Source organism: Amblyraja radiata, chromosome 24 (assembly GCF_010909765.2).
Source record: "Amblyraja radiata isolate CabotCenter1 chromosome 24, sAmbRad1.1.pri, whole genome shotgun sequence".
Lineage (NCBI taxonomy): Eukaryota > Metazoa > Chordata > Chondrichthyes > Rajiformes > Rajidae > Amblyraja > Amblyraja radiata.
In genome coordinates, this window is record NC_045979.1 from 23479209 (window position 1) to 23495923 (window position 16715).

A 16715-nucleotide genomic window follows, 5' to 3' on the forward strand; every position below is an offset into this window, starting at 1 on the left:
CAGTGAATTTGTTCAGGAAATTTATGGGCTTCGGCGTGGATAGACCGCTCTTTTGACCCCCGGGAGTTTAAGGGTGTTTTGGTTGTTGCCCAGTATATACCAAACTAATCTCATAACACCAATATATCCTTCATCCGAAAAGAATGCTGTATGGTATTGTCCATTTAAACAATGTTCTTATCATTTATATTTCTTATCACAAATGGTTAACCTGACATTCCCTAAACTATACACACAAAATGTTGGAGTAACTCAGCGGGTGAGGCAGCATCTCTGGAGAAAAGGAATGGGCGACGTTCAGAAGAAGGGTCTCGAACCGAAACGTCGCCCATTCCTTGTCATCGACAAGAATGTAGCAAATGCCTTCTTTATTAAATGAATAGTATCAATGATGCCACGTTGTTTCTGTTCTCAAAGGTTCAAAGGTTCAAAGGTTCAAAGGTTATTTATTGGTCACATACACCTAGGTGTAGTGAAATGCTTCTTGCCAATGCAGCACATAAAGAAAGAATACAGACATAACATTAATAAGAGATTTAAACATAAAGAACATCCCCCGACAATGGCTCCCACCATGAGACTCACTGCTGCTCCCTTGCTTATATTCACTGATAAATTGCCTAATTTACCAATTTACCAATTTTCAAACCAAATTCCTCACCTCTGACTCACTTCTAACTCTCCTCCCACTCGTGCTACAGCCAATCAGTGGTTTATCCTGCTTCTCTTTGCTGTTGTTCCTTCAAAATCCACGGAAGCTCCGAGTTAAGTCTGTCTGTGTTATTCCGCTCTTTTTAAACTGTTTTCCCCCTCTAACTCACTTCTAACTCTCCTCCCACTCGGACTACAGCCAATCAGTGCTTTTTCCTGCTTCTCTTTGCTGCTATTTTTCCAAAATCCACGGAAGTTTTAGTTCAGTCTGTCTGTGTTTTGCAGCTCTTTTTAAACTGCTTTCCCCGACTCACTTCTAACTTTCCTCCCACTCGGGCTACAGCCAATCAGTGATTTTTCCTGCTTCTCTTTGCTGCCATTTCTTCAAAATCCATGGAAGCTCTGAGTTAGATCTGTCTGTGTTTTGCCGTTCTTTTTAAACAGTTTTCCCCCTCTGACTCACTTCTAACTCTCCTCCCACTCGGGCGACAGCCAATCAGCGCTTGTTCTTGCATCTCTTTGCTGCTGTTTCTACAAAATCCACAGCAGCTCTGAGTTCGATCTACAAGTGGCTCCCTGCCACAGAGGGTAGTCGAGGCCAGTTGATTGGCTATATTTAAGAGGGAGTTAGATGTGGCCCTTGTGGCTAAGGGGATCAGAGGGTATGGAGACAAGGCAGGTACGGGATACTGAGTTGGATGATCAGCCATGATCATATTGAATGGCGGTGCAGGCTCGAAGGGCCGAATGGCCTACTCCTGCACCTAATTTCTATGTTTCTATGTCTATGTCTATGTCTAATCACCAGATGGCGCCACATGACCCTCCCTCATGTCATAGCACTACCTACCGGATAGCGCTACGATTTTTCGTCAGTTCACTCACGGTTCTCCCGTGCTGCGGGTGCACCAATTTTCGTTCCTATCAGCGATACAATGTACAAATTAGCGTGGTTTAAAAACCGTAAATACTGCGCGTGCGCAGATCGATCTCCTCTACTGCCAGTCAGCGCAGTACGGATTAGTCTCTTCTCCTGTCACTCCGCGGGACGGTCCGCCCCTTCCTGCGCCATCGCGTCTTTACTGGAGCTGAGGGAGGCTGGCGGAGGTCTCCAACCGGACACAATCACGGTGGGACCGGAAGCGGCGCGGATGGTGATGTCGCCAAACGGAAAGCGGTGTGTCTGTTCCCGGCGTAGGAGCGCGCCCAGCGGCCGCTGTGAGTCCCAAACGCACCGTCAACTCAACGTCCCGAGTTCCAGCCCCCTCCCCTCTGCCCCCCCCCCACCCGCTGGCTCCCGTCCCCCTCCGCCGTGATACCCCATGGATCTTCCCCCGTCTTTTCTCCGAGCTCACCCCCCACCCATTCACCCCCCTCCGCCCACACGCGGAATGAATGGTACCTCCTCTCCAGATCGGGTTTGAAAAACTGCGTTACAAATTCTCTCTTGTAATCACCTGTACCGTAGCATATATCGCGTTTTGGACCATATGCTATTTAGATTCCGATCTTCTATAGTTGGGCTCAAAACTGTATTCTACATTCAGCCGGACAATTCTACGTCCAATATTTAACGAGAAAGATGTATGAATCTTATGTGTGACTGATGATTTAACAGCTGATTTCAAATCACTGTTGAATATTAGTGTGGAAATAACAGCAACCGAATACATTATATATTTCATAAATAAGTTTAATCCATAATGAAAGACTGAAGTCGACCCTGGAAGCATAAATTCAAATATACTGAGTGCACTCTAAGGCCAAAACAGCAAAAGTAGCGAATTATATATTTGGATTAATTTCTTTCCACATGATATGTTTTGGCCGGGAGCCGAGAAATCACTTTCATAATATTTTTCTCAAATATATAAATAACAAGCAAAACAAATGAACACCATCGAAATGTGTCACAAAGTTTGACTGGTAAAAGAATGACAAATAAATATCAATCAGCTGGTACAGCCACTGCTACAGTGATGTGTTTTTTTTACGAACTTAAACAGCCTTTGTGAATCTTGTACTCTTACCGATTGTTCACTAAAGTAATTTTGTTTTTAATTCGTAGAGAAAGTAAGCCCACCGGTGGAAGAAAAATCACAAAGTGAGAATCGTGCATATTTTGAAAATTCTTTGAAACGTGAATTTGCATTTCTTCTAAATATTAAGCCCACACCATAACGCATTATCTAGTAGGGTATCCGTACTAAATGTTAATCATTTAATCCAATTGGGGGGGGTTTCTCTTCAAATAGTAGGTCATGTGTATTTCTTCTCTTGCATAGGCTATAGTAATCTGCGTCTAGTTGATCACATATTTACAAGTACATTTGATAGACGAGAGATTTCGAAAGCAACACATTGTCTTCAACTGGTTTAATGTCATATCTAATAATTTCCTCCACACCGCCGACCACTGAGATATCAAAGATGTGCAAGGCGGAATAATTAATAGGATCGAAACACGGATTGGGGGGAGCCTGATATCCGTTAACATCAATGCAATGCTTAAATTTCGCTGGATCACTATTTAAGGGCGAAGATATATATATATATTACCATCCATTAAAAAGAAAACAATGAAGCATTCTGGAACACTATTTTTAAATGCTGCACAGAAGTGTGCTAAGATTTAAAGAACTTATTTTCCCTTTCAAAATCGTCCATCCGTCTTTGCAATGGTGTTCTGGTAGTACTCATGCTATTTTCCACTTTCAGCTCAAGAACTGAAAATTAAAACCACATGTAAGCGCATTGCATATCTGTATTTTTGGATTCAGTTTTTTCTTTAAACTCACTGTGTGACACACGGAAGATCTCCGCTTAAAGTTATTTACTAGGACGATGACATAATTTGGTCCGATGACGAATCATTCTTAATATTTGAGAGTATCATTGCATTCGGAAAAGTAGTGCAGAAGCGGAGAATGCGAGGAAAATCATTTTCCCTCTGGAATATAGAAACTTAAAATCTATCGATAATACTCTGGTCCCTGAACGATGCATAATTAACACTGAAGTAGAACTACCCAGGATATGGTCACAGGATCAAAATAAGTTGTCGCATTTTCTTGTGTCCATATTGCTGACTGCATCTTTTCCTGCTGTACGTATCCTATTGCAATAACTTGCGTGCGACGATAGGCGATGCATAAACTGCACGAGGATCAGGGCATTTTAACAACGAGAGGTAATGATAATCATATTTGAGGACAACTGAAATATATGTTGGCTTTTAATTTGAATAACGTCTTAAAATATTAATAGTAATACATATTTAATTAAGCTTACTTAATGATAATTATTAAAGACATGTATTTCAACAACTGAAATTTAATGTTACTGAACAGTGACCGTGCCCATAACATTTTTTTTAACCCGGTGCACGGCCTTAAACAAATAATTGTTACTCTCATACAACCGATCACCGGGGTACAACTGACAGCAGAATGCGAACTGCTTCCCAAGGCAAATGTTCTCGCTGATCCCCATGATAATTCAGCGGCAGAAATACTGGCCTGCTGCTCACTGATCGCGGATATCTACTCATTTACCTAGTTGGAGCGATATGTTTGTGCGACTTGCATCCTGATTTGGCTGTCTCGTGTAATCCAGTCGCATTCCTATCTACGGATGAGGTCGGGAAGGAGAAGAACATCTCACACAACATTGATCAATTTCTCAAGCTTTCCTTAGAGAGCATAAACATTCTTGGTTAACCACAAATTATGTCAGAACGATACAGCATTCTGGTTATCGTCTGATCACATGCAGAATGTATGATTTCAAATGCATTATCAGATTCCTATGCTTAATGAAAGGTTGTGACCATCTATTCTTCATTTATACGTGACTAGCAAGGCAGCTGTTCTCCCACTCCTCATTTGTGAGCCTGCTTACCTGATCTTGTCATATCTCGCTTAACGTTTGACTCGTCCTACACTATAAATCTCACTGTAAAGTTTGTTTTAATTAACTTTCGTTTGCAGTCTAAGAATTTTCGTACTCTAACCACTGCACTATTTGTATCCACGATGTCCTTCAAGTTATCATATCGTTAGTAAGTTAACCGGGTTTTCCAGTATTGCATTTAGTTTGAACAGATTACAATCTTGCCCAATTAAGTTATTTCCAGACATTTTCACAACAACCTCACACCCCTCCCCTCCACTCCATAGATCTTGGCCAAGCACAAGTGATCCATGCCAATAGCGCTATCTTCTACACTTTTTGGAAATAATCGCTGATTCTCTACTTCATCTCCCACCTGCTTGACACATATCAGGGCCTTCGACTTCTTATGTTGTTTTCAATTTTGCCTAAAACTAAAAACATATTGATAATTAAAACTGTGTAAATACTAATCTGTACGTGACAATCATAATCCATCGTTTTACATTAGCGTTCAGGCTCCAATAGCAAAGCCTGTCCCGCAGTTTTTTTAAGGCCTTCTGCTCTGCACTCTCCGTCAGAATACACATGGTGCTCTCGGACCTTTCATGAACTAGCACGTCACCTTGCTTTACCAGTACCATCCGTTCAGCATGGAGGTGTGGTACTGGAGGATGCTTGGTTGCAATACATCTCCTTAACGTCACAACGGGATCATTTCGTAGCATAGTTAAATTTACTGTTATCAATTGTTCGTCCGTTAATACCGTAAATTCCTTGCCTCCGATGGTAAATGATCTCGTGAGACCTGGAATATGACGCAGTGACAAGTTGTGGTACAACTCCGACCATTTAATGATACCATTCAGCAAAGGTTGCGTTGATTGTAATTTCATCACGATGAGCAACACTCATAGAGCATTAGAGTCGATATCCATTCGGGAATTAAAGGTTGGCTAACTACAACATGCCGCCCTCTACGTAGGAGATTAGCCATTTAGAATTAACACCACACACCGGATCGATGCCCACTTATATGGCATTAGTATTTTAACCTTCTTGAGGAATACTTAGTGGTTGATTAAGCTGGACAGAACCGGAACGAGACAAACCATCATGGTATTCTGCGAAAAATGAAATTTACAAACATGGCAGATGGAACACAACGTGCTCAAATTTGATGTGATTTTCACTTTTTGATAAAACAGCAAAACGCAGCCCGTGAAACATTGATATTCAAAGGGTTTAGAATCGTCCTGTAGAAATCAGAGAAATCTAACCTGCGTTCCCATCGAAACGATTGGGTGGCGCCTATATTTCTCTTAAGAGACTCTATAAGTGAAGGAAACTATGTCGCTATATGTACTTGTTTAGGATATTTGGGATACCTCACCAAAGCTACTACATAATGATAGAGATATCATTGCATGTGCAATATGGCACACCCGTCAGGTAGTTTAGAGTGTATACCCGGGCAATGATTTGGCTTTGGCTCACACCTATGAACATTCGGATTGTTCTGTTCTGGAGCATAGTGTTTGGATCACGGCTGTAGAGTAATCTTGACGCAAGTCCACGATAGGGGAGGGTGTTATATTTCAGTCAGATTTGTGCCCGTCTCTTTCAATTTTCCGGGTTGAAAGTTGTTATACATCAGGAAAGGCGGTTGATGTGATTAACAACAGTTGTGTTCGACGTCATGATATGAAAATTATGCCCAGGAAACAGCTTGATTGATAGAATGTATGTTGTAATTACGGTAGTCTGTTATTGGGATTGAAATTGTCGCGACCAGAACTAAATGTAATAGTCAACAGGTGGTCCAAAATGTATTTTAGATCTATTCGATTGTCTTTTACAATCTCTGGCTATGTATTCCGGTCTACTATTGCTTTTCTACTGTCCTCGATGTTTTCCCATTTACACTGTATTAATATGTATTTCGGCGTGATCTTAATATGTTATTACGTGAATTTGTTCATTACATTTTCGTCGCTGTTTTTTCCTGCCCATCTAACCAGACAATATGAGTGCTGTGAATTTCCATATTATTTCTTTTGTAGCGCCAAACCAATGATTTTTCTATCGCTTCGGTACAGTTCTTTATCACGAATTTAATTTAAATTACTTAATTTGTATTTTTGTTTCAGATTCAGAGGTTACCTTGAGTGAAGAAAAGTTGAGATCATTTGGTAAGTTTTAAGTGAAGCACAAATCGCATTGTTCATGTCCGAATTGTTGAGCGAAGTCAAGTGTGGGGGCTTATGGAACAATGGATTTCGAAAATATGCATATTTTTCAAACAAGTTAATGTCAAGTTTCCAGATTGTAGCCTTGTTGTATTTTTATGTTTTAACCTTTCCTTCCAGTTCGATCGTTTAGTTATATAAACATCATTAAAAATAAAACAATATCGATATAAGTTGTTCAGTTCCCCATGCTATAATAAATATTACGCTTGATTGTATAACTTGACTCTTCGTATCCTGTGATGTACACTGAGGCACGAAATGAATATTGCTATGAAATCGCATGTAATGCTCTTTCACTGAGTATTGTCTATTTTGTTGCGTTCGTCATAATGTATAAAAAGGCAGGTGACTTCATCAAAGCGTAATTAGTTTCAAATAATTCACTCTAAGGTTTATTAATTAGAATGTTCCCACAAAATACTAAACAGCGAATTCTGTGCAACTATGTGAGCAATGTTTGATGTATGGAGATAACTACTCTTCCAAATGTTATATTTGAAATTTTAGAAGCGTTCCATTTTTCTCCGTTTGAAAAAAAACCCAATGTGAAAACCTCAAAAATTATCCTCCATCAATTCCTGTCAAAAGTGTATGAACGTGTGTTCTTTGCTTTTGAATTACACGGCATGGGTAAAACATGCTATTTACAATATATATTAATGATCTGGATGAGGGAATTGAAGGCAATATCTCCAAGTTTGCGGATGACACCAAGCTGGGGGGCAGTGTTAGCTGTGAGGAGGATGCTAGGAGACTGCAATGTGAATTGGATAGGCTGGGTGAGTGGGCAAATGTTTGGCAGATGCAGTATAATGTGGATAAATGTGAGGTTATCCATTTTGGTGGCAACAACAGGAAAGCAGACTATTATCTAAATGGTGGCCGATTAGGAAAAGGGGAGATGCAGCGAGACCTGGGTGTCATGGTACACCAGTCATTGAAAGTAGGCATGCAGGTGCAGCAGGCAGTGAAGAAAGCGAATGGTATGTTAGGGAGGTTCTACTGCAGTTGTACAGGGTCTTGGTGAGACCACACCTGGAGTATTGCGTACAGTTTTGGTCTCCAAATCTGAGGAAGGACATTATTGCCATAGAGGGAGTGCAGAGAAGGTTCACCAGACTGATTCCTGGGATGTCAGGGCTGTCTTATGAAGAAAGACTGGATAGACTTGGTTTATACTCTCTAGAATTTAGGAGATTGAGCGGGGATCTTATAGAAACTTACAAAATTCTTAAGGGGCTGGACAGGCTAGATGCAGGAAGATTGTTCCCGATAAGGGGGAAATCCTTTAAAACCGAGATGAGAAAAACTTTTTTCACACAGAGAGTGGTGAACCTCTGGAACTCTCTGCCACAGAAGGTAGTTGAGGCCGGTTCACTGGCTATATTTAACTCTCCTCAGAACTAACCAGGTGACCCATGGTTCCGGAATTCGTCCTTCGCCAGAGTTGGCGCCAAAATGTTTTCAGACCCATAAAGCAACAGGAAAAACATACAGTAAGACGTACAAAGCCAACCCAAAATACAAACCACCTAATCCACTGGAGCTCAATACTGGTACAACAATATAAAGAAAAAAACGCGTATTTTGACGTTATGCAGCCAGTTTTCTTTTTCGTCCAAATAAAGAGGGAGACTACTGTCGCAGAGGAAATTTGGCTCAGATTGCCCCGGCACTCAATGAATACTTGATATATGTGTGCATCGTGCTCCTGACGTGAAACGTGTCCTATTATGGAATGTATTGTTTTTTTTATCCCCTTTGATCAGCAAACAAACTTCGCAGAGAACCAGGTATCGCAGCTCTCCACGCGTTTGCGCTGGTATTACTAACCAATTGAATAACAAGGAAAGTGATGTAGTCAGGAGATAACAATTTAATTTCCTCAATTTCTGGTCAAACGCATAGAGTAGTCTGGATTATAGTGAGAAGGGATTTTCAGTATTACAAATATTAGAACGCGCTGTAGTTTGCATGTTTGCTCCTTTTTAGTGCTGGCTGTGTATATTTTCTTTCGTACTGAGATATATGCTTCCTGATATACTTCTGCCATGCTATAAGATAAACGCGTTAATGTTTTGGACTCAGGGGTTGAGGCAATTAATAACGTTATGTCCAATGGACGAAGACATTTCGAAAACATTGCTATATTCAGGCATGTGAGAATATAAGGCAACTACAGAATAACAAAGTAAAATAACTTATTACTCTTTCAAGACATGAAGCAGGTTTGGCATTTGCGTGTTTGAAATAAACACCTATCCTATGGTAGCCAAAATGATTATATCAAATATAGTGGGGAGGGTGCCCAACCTACAGTTGTTAAGATCGACCAGGTGTCCTCATCAACGACCAATTTTCATTTTATCAACATAAATATGCGGTACGTGCCTGATGAACTTGGTGTTCATTACATGTTATATTCATTTATGTTTTGAAGAGCAAAGTGACCTACTACTTCAAAGGATCAGTAAGTTTGAAGAAAATAGATCTAACATGTTTATATATCTGATCCGAGATCTTAGCTCTTCTGCAGGACTTGGCAATAGTTGCTGACGATGTAACCAATGATTATTGAACCTTTAAGAACGCTCAACCGTATCTCCTAGTGTAATAACACCGGTTTCTTTCATTCGCTAAACATTCTGAATATGCTATACATTGGAATATTCTCTTTGGCCTGATGATGTTAGTGCCAGATCATTTTAATAATAATGGGGGAAATTAATGCAAAGTCAGTGCAGCGATTTGAAAATTTATTGTGCTCTTATTTTAGACTATGTTGCGATTAAAGTGGACCCCGATTTCTGACTGTTCAACCGTCATCTCCCTTTCACTACATGATTTTCAGCAGTTGCACAAAAGACATAATATTGCCTTAGCGTCATTTCCTTGTCCAAGAATCACGTGTCCCTCTTAAATGAGTCCTCAAAAAAATTATTTTTTATTTGCTTTTGATTCGCACCCTACAGTCTTCAGGCACCTCTGTTGCTATGGCCTTTGAAGGTAGACAAAAAATGCTGCAGTAACTCAGCGGGACAGGCAGCATCTCCAGAGAGAAGCTCTGGTCTTTGATTTTACATAGAAACATAGAAACATAGAAATTAGGTGCAGGAGTAGGCCATTCGGCCCTTCGAGCCTGCACCGCCATTCAATATGATCATGGCTGATCATCCAACTCAGTATCCCGTACCTGCCTTCTCTCCATACCCTCTGATCCCCTTAGCCACAAGGGCCACATCTAACTCCCTCTTAAATATAGCCAATGAACTGGCCTCGACTACCCTCTGTGGCAGGGAGTTCCAGAGATTCACCACTCTCTGTGTGAAAAAAGTTCTTCTCATCTCGGTTTTAAAGGATTTCCCCCTTATCCTTAAGCTGTGACCCCTTGTCCTGGACTTCCCCAACATCGGGAGCAATCTTCCTGCATCTAGCCTGTCCAACCCCTTAAGAATTTTGTAAGTTTCTATAAGATCCCCTCTCAATCTCCTAAATTCTAGAGAGTATAAACCAAGTCTATCCAGTCTTTCTTCATAAGACAGTCCTGACATCCCAGGAATCAGTCTGGTGAACCTTCTCTGCACTCCCTCTATGGCAATAATGTCCTTCCTCAGATTTGGAGACCAAAACTGTACGCAAAACTCCAGGTGTGGTCTCACCAAGACCCTGTACAACTTCAGTAGAACCTCCCTGCTCCTATACTCAAATCCTTTTGCTATGAAAGCTAACATACCATTCGCTTTCTTCACTGCCTGCTGCACCTGCATGCCCACTTTCAATGACTGGTGTACCATGACACCCAGGTCTCGCTGCATCTCCCCTTTTCCTAGTCGGCCACCATTTAGATAATAGTCTGCTTTCCTGTTTTTGCCACCAAAATGGATAACCTCACATTTATCCACATTATACTGCATCTGCCAAACATTTGCCCACTCACCCAGCCTATCCAAGTCACCTTGCAGTCTCATAGCATCCTCCTCACAGCTAACACTGCCCCCCAGCTTAGTGTCATCTCTCTCTAGTGTTTCTCTCTCAGCGGTACTCACCCGCATCAGATCATAGATTCATAGTCATAGAATCATACAACGTGGAAACAGGCCCTTCCATCTAACGCCTACGACGAACAACATGTATTATCTACACTAGTCCCATCTGCTTGCGTGTGGCCCACATCCCTTAAATCTATCCTATCTAATTACCTGTCTAATTATTTCTTATACGCTGTGAATTCACCTGCATCAACTACCTCATACGGCATTGCTTTCCATATACCTACCATCTTTTGTGTAGAAACTTTGTCCGTCGGGTTCCTATTAACCCCCCCCCCCTCACCATATACGTAAGGGCGCATATTTAGTTATTTATTCGTTGACAAGAAAAGAGACAGCGTGATGCGTCCAATGATATCTTCAGTTAGAATGGTTAATTTTTCTGTTGGGAAATCAGCTATCCTATTTATTGTTGCACAATGCTTCAGTGATTTAATTTGTTTCCTTGTATGTGCGGTGCTGGAATCAGTAGGTCTCATTGCTCAGCTACTCGCACCCACCTTTTCCCGTTTTCAAACAGCAGTAACAGCCCCTGCTTCTTCACTCATCAGCCTCTATATCACGCATATCGTTCTACTGAATTTACGCAAGTTCCAAATACAATTCCACCACGTCAAACCTTCACTTCCTCCTCCAATTCTGCTTTCCGGTGAGTGCATATTTTTCACGGCATTGCTTCACCATATCATCCCTCCGCGACCGCGGCATTTGCCCTACGATTCGCACTTCCTCACTCATCATAGTCTAGGGACCTCATCTACACTTCAACTAATTCAAAAATACGTATGTACATTTCTGGAAGATATATTAATCGCTTAATTGACAATCACAAAGCTTTCTGTTGTATCTGTGGACTGTGCTCAGATTTGAGCCGTGGTATTCGCGAATATTTTCGTAATAGTTTCCACGTTTCTTATGTCTATAGTTGCAGAAAACTTGAAGCAAGAAGAAGGTGGGGTTTACCATGACAATTATACTAGCAAGCCGTAACCCAAACACTAAATAATTCGCCGCTGTTCATAAAATGGACAAGTATATTATAAAATCTTATTTACAAGTGTCCTGAAAGTGCAATGGCGTTTGCTTCATTCATCTAATTCACTGTATGGAAAATTACAAATATTTTACCTCGACTTCAGTGACAAGCAACGTGTAGCTAATTGTTTATCTCCAATAGAAATAACATATCCGTCCACTTTTTAGGATTTGTGGCGTCCTCTGTACCATGACTCACGCACGTGAAATGTTGTTTTGCTGTGAATGGGAGGTTCCAGAACAATTTCATTTAAACTGTGTCCTGTTACTTGATGTTCACAGCTGACCAATTTCGTGGTCAAACCATCGGAAAATACGATTTACGTTATATCATGTCATCGTCTGTGAAGAATCAGTTATAGATTAAGTAGAAAGCGACGTCTGCAACACTCTTTAAGAAAAATATTTGCCATTTATGGCCATTCGACAAACGCATGTTCTCCATTCTTGACATAAACGTAACAGTAATAGGATTGATTGTGAGTATACCAGCTATTTCTGAATTACCTCGGGAGGCAATTACCCAAAATACTGCCACGACGCAGTGTGAATGGATTCGATTTACGTGGTCATCACCCAAAGAGCTGTTGATATTGTTGATCGATGGGCTGAAGAATTAATCGCTATTGAACTCTATGCTCAGAAATTGCATTTGTTGTTGAAAATCAATAGCAACTGGGGTTCTAACAAATACTGTCTCACATTTAAGAAGGTTTATAAAATTGATATCTCGGGTAAGGATGATGGATTCACCTGAAATATCTCCTGATTTCGCATTGGAGGAGGTGATGGTATTCAAGCCCTGCCACAGTGGCCGAACATCTGCCTCATCCTCCAGCTTAGAGCAGAATTCCCTTTTGGCCTTTTTGATGGCCTTGCCAAGGTCGTATCTGGACTTCTTAGAGATCTCTGCGTCACCAGACCCGAAGGAAAGTTTTTGTTGTAACACAGTCCTCCACACAGTTCCTTATGAAGTCTATAACGACTGTGGTGAATTCATTCAGGTTCGTTGCCGAGTCCTTGAACATTGCCCAGTCTACAGACTTCAAGCAGACCTGTAGCTGTTCCGTAGAAAAAAAACATGCAGGCACGGGATTGGGTAGATGGTGCAACACACAATGCAGTATCTTTCAATGATAATTACTCTGGTGCCATAAAACGTGACGTTTCCTCAAATTATACCTATTTCCACTCCAGAAATATGAATACAAATCAAGATGGATATTACGCATCCAGTTTTCAGATATTTATGGCCATGTAGCGGGTATTTCTACGGGTATCAATTAAGTGCTTGACAATTTCTGAAATCAATTCGGCCAATGGCAGGAGGAGAAATAACTAACACGTATTCACATGCATGTAAAGTCACTAACCAATAGCTTTGTTCTCCACTGGAAGAATAACTCACTGCTTATGAGTTGTCTGACAATGATTGTTACATGACAAAATAAATACATGTCTGTTGGAACAAACGAACAAACATCAAAGTATAGCGTTATCAAAATGCAATTCTTGCAATTAGCTCCGTCAACATGCAGTGTCATTAGCTTAGATGAATTACAAAGAGTTTTCAGCGAGGAAAGGGGAGAAAAAAATCTATATCTGGACCGTTGCACAAATATCCGACACACTACCATCTACATGCATTCATAATTAAGAAACACATATTTTGAAATGTTCGACAGTTTACTGGAAAACAGGGAATATCTCATGGAATTAACCGATTAAATAACGATTATCTTCCTTTATTTATGATCAACATTGTAATACCCGAAGCATATCTTTGACTCGAAAATTATTTGGCTAACTATTTTTCATGCATCTTTCGGATGGCTGTCAACCAGAAATACAATATAGGTCAACTTATGATACATTTACCGCGTAATTATATCTCATCCGATCACGTGTTATACAATTGGGTTCAGTGTAACGTGATGTCAACAGAGCGTGGATTACAAATTAGAGATACCCCCACCTTCTAATTCTACAATTGCAAGTGATTGATTCGGAGAAGACCATTCTTTCAAAACCAAATGGGCCACATCGGCTGTACAAATGTAAAATGACGTCAGGTGTTCGTTGACATGGGTCTAATTGTAAATAAGTATTACATGAGTAACATTATAATGACTGGAAGGTATGACTAATACAATAAAATAGGCATTGTTGTGGAATATTCCATGAATCTGATTCTTCTCGAAGTGCATTTTAAGTACCTTTGAAAAGCCTTTTGTTTAAAATCTGGTTACAGAAATTGATCAACTTCAAGAACATTTAAAAGAAGCCAGTGAGTAATGCTTCCTTGCTTCCTTGCTTCCTTCATGGGGCAGGGAGATCAGGAGGGACGGAAGAGGGGCAGGGGAAGGAAGGAAGGAAGGAAGGAAGGACAGGAAGGAGAGCGAAGGAGGAAGGAAGGCAGGGGAAGGGAGGAAGGGAGGAAAGGGGAGAAGGGGAGAAGGGGCGAAGGGAGAAAAGGGGAAAGGGAGAAGGGAAAAGGGAGAGGGAGAGAGGGAGAGAGTGGAGAGAGGGAGAGAGGGAGAAGGGAGACGGGAGGGAGGGAGGGGAGAGAGGGAGAGAGGAGAGAGGGGGAGAGGAGAGGGAGAGGGAGGGAGGGAGGGGGAGGAGGAGGAGGGAGGGGGGAGGGAGGGGGAGGGAGGGAGGGAGCGAGGGAGAGAGGGGAGAGGGAGAGGGGAGAGAGAGAGGAGAGAGAGAAGAAGATGAGAGAAGAGAAAGAGAGAAAGAGCGAAAGAGCAGAAGAAAGAGAGAAAGAGAACAGAGGAAAGAGAGAAAGAAGAACGAAAGATAATAAAGCAAGCAAGAACGAAAGAAGAAAGCACAGAAGAAGGAAGGCGGAGGACGAGGACATCTGTCAGTAGGAAGGCAGGAAGTATCATGGATGCCAGCCCATTCTTCACTTCTTCTCATTCATTCCTTCCTGTCCTTCACTTCTTCCTTCCTTCCTTCCTTCCTTCCTTCCTTCCTTCCTTCCTTCCTTCCTATTTTGAGGGCATGTTTGGCAGATTAAGGCCGGGTGGAACAGAGGGCAAGAAAGCAGCATAATCTGGGGAGTTATGTTGAGAACTCAATACTGCACTTTCAGGGAGCTGTAAGATGAATAGTATACTTAATCAAGGACAAGGATATTGGAAGAAAGGCATAAAAGTGGCTAGTACGGGAGTGGGTTCAGCGGCAGGTGCCTGTGAAAAGGAGCAGATGGGATACGATAAAGGGACAGGCTGATAGAAGGGCTGTGAACATTGTACGTGGAAGGGTATGTTTGAGAGGACCTTAATAGATAGGAGAAGAGAAATTACGACAAATGTCATGCAGCTTAACCGAATTTATAGTATTCTTTTTACTTGCCGTTGGTTTGTAGAGTATCCATGAGAAAAATACCATGGGTTCTCCTATACATTGCATTTGGCATCAGTCAGGTAGCCGACGAGACCGATGATATGCTCGTCGGTGTGAGAATTGAAAATCAATTGAATTCCAAAATAGGAAAATTAAAGGCAACCCAACATAGATAAGTGGAAGTGCGGAGGTAAGGATAACGCCTGCGGTTGTGGAGATTGAGTTGCGATTAGTTTATTGTCACGTGTGCCGAGGAAAAGTGGAAAGCTTTTGTTGCGTGCTAACCAGTCAGCGGGAAGACAATACATAATTACAATCGAGCCATGCATAATGTACAGTTACATGATAAAGAGAGAGACGCGAATAACGTTTAGTGCGTGATAAAACCAGTAAAGTCCGTTCATAGATAATCCGAGGGTCTCCAATGATGTAGATAATAATTCAGGACCGCCTCTAGTTGTTGGTTGGGTGGTTCAGTTGCCTGATAACGAAGATACGAGGCTGCCGCACAAAATAAGTGAATATTGGGTGAGGAGGAACAGTGAATCAGCGAGTCAATAAACGAAGTTAATTTCCAACATTGAAAGTGGAAGAAAGGAAAAATATTGCCGAAGATCGCATCTCAGCATTGACGCCAACAGATTTCCCGAATGTTCCATTTAACCTAGAAAGCTTTCATAGTTAACTGGTGAGGAGGAATATATTTCTCCCCAATAAATTTGTTGTTATCTTTTGTGGGAGTTATTTGGGGCAAGGTCTTAAAACAAACACACTAGTTGTGTGGAAGGTGACAATTCTTGATAGCCACTGAAGTCTGGTTTGAAGGTCCACTTTTAAGACTGGTGGAAGATACACTCACGCACGCACGCACACACACACACACACACACGCGCGCGCGCATACACACACAAACACACACAAACACACACAAACACACACAAACACATTCACACGGACACACACGCACGCGGCCACACACAGTTATTTTGAACTATGTATGAAGACTTTGTAAACGGTAACACAGTTTTGCTTACGTTTTTATTGTGGTTCAATGGTATAAACAAGCACAACTTCGTTAAACGTCGTGTGCGTGGACGAAGGAGATCAACATCATCTGGATCATAAATCTGTGAAGTGAAGAAACGGCCGTGCAATTTGAAACGGAATTGTTGACACTTCTTTTCTCTCGCACTCTATTTTCAATACTTTCAATGCAGCTCTCAAACAAACTAATACACAAAACTGCATGCACGAGCATCACTTTGAAAAGCCGATTTTATGTTCAAAAGCGATTTAAATAATGTTATATATCCCATAGCAAGTTGAACAGTAACTGAAATATTTCTGGTTATAAACTTTCCTAAACAGAATACGAATTGGCGAAGACAACTGCAGGTAAATTAATTACTTAGATATGTGTAATGAATATTGTCGGGATTTGTTTGTTGACAATCTTTTTTACAATTCTATAGTGTACTGCTTA

General features: G+C 41.2%; 1 long non-coding RNA gene across 1 annotated transcript; it reads left to right on the plus strand.

Annotated features, from left to right (window-relative positions):
• Window positions 1–660: 660 nt before the first annotated feature.
• On the plus strand, window positions 661–16068 carry LOC116986605. Its single transcript, XR_004415533.1, has 3 exons — window positions 661–764; window positions 15405–15408; window positions 16058–16068. It is a non-coding gene; the product is annotated as an uncharacterized LOC116986605 (long non-coding RNA).
• Window positions 16069–16715: the final 647 nt, after the last annotated feature.